Genomic DNA, 5,384 nt, shown 5'->3' with positions numbered 1-5,384 from the left:
ATAATAAGGTTACACTATCAATACAAACAAAATTTATAATCTTGTTCGTAATTATTTATATGTTATGTACTTTATTCGAGCGTACAACCATGTTTATCTGTTTAATACATCATATGTATAATATTAAGTGAAGGTCAGGTCAGTTAACTTTTATTTCAACTTTTTTTAAATAAAAGTTCCCACTTCACATACGAAAGCTAAATCAACAAATCAAATAAACGATTTCGATCATTCATGATAAAACGACATTTTTAACACATTATACAACTCCGAAATCTAAACAAAAGACAAACAGAGCTTCTAGCACAGTTAATGTTATTTACAAATTAAAAGACTAGCAAGTCCAAAATCGCAACCACATAGGAGCTAACAACTCTTTGTTACGCTTAAAAAATAAGGCAAACTTGAAGTAACACTAATATTAAATTGTTCGTACTCGGTAGTCATAAAATTGCATCCATTAAATTGAAATTACTGAGATTGCTTATCGTCATATGAGTCGGCTACCGGAGCCGTTACGCGCAAATACCGAACTGTTGTTCTTATTTTTTTTTTTATACTTTTTTGGCGCGTGTCTCTCGGCCCGTTATACACGGTCTCGCAGCGAAAGTTAGAAGTAGCTCGAAATTACGAAGCTCTTTTATTATTATCGACTTCTATGTTTTATATTTACATGTATCTATTAGGTATAAACATTTTATAAATGCAAATATTTCCGTTTTTTGCAATACAATAGAGTTAAGGTACAGATTGACTCAAGGGAAATGAGAAGAAAATTTAAGTTCCTAATCTGAAAACAGTCTGTGGTTTTCATAAGACTATATACAATAATATAACTTAATAAATAAACAAACATATTTTTACAATATGAGCTATGAAAATAAATGTCATCCTTGTTGTGTGTTTACGGCCACAAAACAACCATAACATTAACTCATATTATTTAAGACTGTAGGTGCGGTTTTCTAGTTATAATACATAAAATGAGTATGTATTATTATACCGTCTTTCTTGCGGTTACTTCTCCGCATTTTAATCTCAGTGTTTTTGTATTTTATCTGACTCATAATATAATCAAACCTTTTTTTTTTAATTTTTAAGTATTTTGTGTTTCTTTTTACGCGAGCATTATACATGGCAATCACGCTAGAACCCATTGAAGTTTTAATTTAACTTCTTAACATTTTCAAAATCTTTTTTATCGTCACATGTATGACGGAATTTCGAATTAGTTAGACTAAGAAAACATTACATTCCGCACGTTTCAATTAAAAGTAGTGCCATAGCGAGCAATCGCTCAGTCACAATACAAAGTATGGAAACATCGGAGCCATGCCGTCTGCCACCCACGGTCATCGCTCGCGTCCTGCGTTACTCACGTCTCACCAATTCACATCTCATGTACGTAATTAGCCCATTAGCACGCACGCATCGCTCAAATGCTCAATTAGATCAACGACCGTCGGGAATAGCTGAGAAGATTACGTCCCCTCGCCTTCAAAGCGGGATAAAATATCAACCAATTGACATATATCACCTATTTTACATCTCTCGCGCTACGCCGTAGAAAGATTGATGGGGGATTGGTGGCTTGAAACAACCTGTTGCACGTCGTGTAGCACTTATATCTATCTCCGTCACACACATCATTACAAGTAAATGTAGTACACTTCAGACTCAAAATTTAATTCAAAATTTATGAAATATCACCCTTATGTTATTATGTGATAAACGTCACAGTTGCCTACTTATCGACAATAATTAATTATATACATATTATTTTATTTTTACTCAAACATCAGTTCTAAAGTTCTTCATGCTGCAAATTGAAACTAAACTACTATACCTAATAAAGTAGCCTACTTAGTGTTGTTATAAATAAATCAGTCGTCTTAAAACAAAATGTCCCAATCACAGATCACGTCATCCGAGAAACTATTTATTACGATCATATGTTTCTGAAATACATGCTTAACAACGTACATCTCTGGACTTCTTATTAACCTATCTTAATCACACTTAATGATGTTTGGAGATCGAGTTTCCATCATTAACGATTCAGTTTCACTTCCCTGTAACAGAATGTATGAGAAAACTAATAAAGTATTTTAAGTCCGATCAAGAGAGCTCAATTCTCTGTGTGTGTCGTATGCAACTGCACACAAAGGTTCCTATTGCATTGGTAGAAGCCTACAAATGCAGTGTCATAATGCGATAGTGTCGACTCCAATTGAAGGTCACAATGCACTCCGGAAGAACAGAGGTAGATGATAGATCCTTCTTCGATCTCACCATAGTTTTAAATACGTTTTATTTCTATTTACAACTCACTGACCCGGCGAATTTCGGAGCGTCTTAGTACATTTTTTAAAACATTGTCCATACTTTTCTTACTTTTTAAACCTTCCCTGTACTATTTTTAATGTATTTAAACCAAAGTTATGAAAATCGGTCTAGTCATTCTCAAATTTTTTGTGAGACTATGAACAGCAAATGATTTTTTTTTATTTATAGATAGATATAGATAGATGATTTCAATGCTGCAAATGAAATATTTAAATAAGGCAAAGAGTTGTTATAGGTCGATTGACTCTACCGTTCGACATGCATTATCCCATACCCACTGTTAATAATTATACAACTGTAAAATTTTACGATACTAGATTTATAAATATAATTCATTAATTAATACAATATATACTAGTGCATGACCGATATGACAATTCGTTATTATACGTGAACGTAACGCTTTCCTGCACGTAGCCACTCCTATATTACTATGATTTTTTTACAGTCTGTATATCAATTTATAACCGGAACAATAAACAATAAATAATGTATAACATTTGACCATGTAGCGGGCACCAGGTGTTAGGATATATATATCAAATTCAAACAATTGTGCTAATTGCGCTCTACCTACACGAGATATTAGTTACACAACTTCTACCTGCGACTATGCGAATGCCTAATTGCTTTAATGACTTATTCACTGCATACCAACCTAATTTCAAACTCTTCATATATATGTTTTACATGAACTTATTAGATAAAAACAAAATTGCCGTTTTAAATACAATAAAAAATCTTCATCTTTCAAAATACTGGTTGGACCGATTGTCCCAAATTCAATAATTTATAAAGTGAATTTAAATTTTTCTCACATTAAAATAAATGGTCATTTTAAACTTAACAAACTTTTCCATTAAGCTGCACAGCTACCGATTTGCTGATATCATAAATAATGTAATGATCGCGCAAATAACATCGCGCAGACCATCAATCATATTGCGTATTTATATGAAAGGGATTGATTTATACGACCCGGTATTTATTTAAAACTTATAGTATAGACAACAATGCCAAATCATCAGGGACACGTATTGTACAAAATAATCGTAACCTTGTAAAACTTGTTATGCTAAAACATCATATCACCACCGAAAATAAACACACCCAACCGTATCATAAGCCACGCTGGTAAAAATTCATAGAAGAGCTTTCAGATGTAGAGTAGGAACGGTCCAAAAGAGTCTAAAACACCTGGTTGTTGCCCATATATTTATAAAATATTTCTTCATGTACTATTAACAGTTTTATTGTATAAGAAGACGAAATATCTCTTCTAGTATTCATAATTTACCCACTTTATTATTGGACGTCTTTTTATTGACAATATTGATACATTGGTTCTGCATCATAACAGATCTCCAATTGAATATCTGTATATATTATTTGGTTGTTAATGATTATCTAAATTATCCTTAGCCCATAAAAACCAAATTATTATCGCAATAAAAACTTTTGAAATGTTTTTAAGCGAATTTTGCAAATCCCATATTTAGTCAGAGCTAGTGACCTCATTTCTAGATATGAACTGCACTTGATCTCGCCTCCTTGAGGCTCTGTTGCTTTCTAATTATGTAACGGGTAAACGAAATCGTACTCTTAACAGTTTTAATTGTGAAACGCAGCACGAGACTTAATAATTTATTTAAATTATGTAGTCGTATCGAACGGGTGCTCACGTCTATAAGACCGGTTCACACACAGATACAGATACAAACGCACACACAAGATTAATACACGTTATTGCTACACTAACGAACCTGCTGAGAAGTTGAGAACTCGTAGAAATGTCTCGTTGAGACAAAGCTCAAACTTAAAGGGCTCTTAGGTTCTTGACGTGACACGGCATTGACTGTAAATTGAATAGGAATGAACGACCAGCGATTGCCGTAAGGTATGGACTATAGTACCCGCAATGTACTCCAATAAATCATCAAAGTAATGAGTACTAAACGTGAAAACTATTCATATTACCTATAATGAAGTAATTAACGGTTGTAACTTTGCACTTGTATGCTTTAATTAACACTTTCTATTGGACATCATGCGTTTCATTTGTGTAAAGTATTTTATTTCTTAACCTTAAATTAAGATATTTAAATGATTACTTACATCCCGAAAACAATAAAATTTTACAATGAGATATCTCTGGTTGCCTAGCAGAAAATGAGGTTAAGTCTTATTTCGTGCAATTACTCAATCATCTATTAGTTTACCTTGTGTATATAACCACATTTTGGACAATACAATAGATATGTAAAACGGTGGATTTTGAAGGATTGAAATAAATTATAATTTACTTATCAAAAGAAGTAACATACTAAAAAAGATAACAATTATAAATAACATTTTCTTTATACATAACTGTTTAATTTGTGTTTTTTATTTATTAATTATAATCTCAAAAGATGGATGTTTACGTATCTTAGGCCGTTTATATTTACCTGGAAAAATATTGTTTAAGATTATTCGAATTATTAAAAGAAATCTCATAACAATTTCCACCGCTTTTACTGATGTTGTTCGTTTCGGGACAATTACAACAATACCTAAACATCAGTAGGAAGTTTAGTACCTACCTACTTCTGTTACAGCAAGGGGGGCGTACACAAGACTGACGGACCGTAAATAATTACAACCTTGTAGACGTGCATGCTTCGGTGACCACCAATCCTATCTTACACCTAATCTCTGTCTTCAAATACAGAACCAATTGTATTTATATGATACAAATGTCCCAACAATGTTATGTATACAATGTTAACAAGCTACAAATATCTATTAGTCATCAAATCGAATGAACATGTATATTCAAATCGATCCTCAAAATATTGCCAATCTCAACAATTGTTATAAATCCAAAGAAGAATACGCCATGTTATGGAAGACTGAAGACGTCGGGAGGGGGGGAGGAGTAACAGTGAGCTATATCACGTCGGTTATAACCACCGCAAAGTGGATCGTGGCCGACGAAACGAATCTTGGCTATATTTTAATTAATTAAGTACATTTAAATAAGTAAATTGAACATCTCA

The sequence above is a fragment of the Zerene cesonia genome, chromosome 19 (assembly GCF_012273895.1).
Source record: "Zerene cesonia ecotype Mississippi chromosome 19, Zerene_cesonia_1.1, whole genome shotgun sequence".
NCBI classification, from domain to species: Eukaryota; Metazoa; Arthropoda; class Insecta; order Lepidoptera; family Pieridae; genus Zerene; species Zerene cesonia.
The sequence above is the reverse complement of the archived record's forward strand: the minus strand, read 5'-3'. Positions refer to the sequence as shown.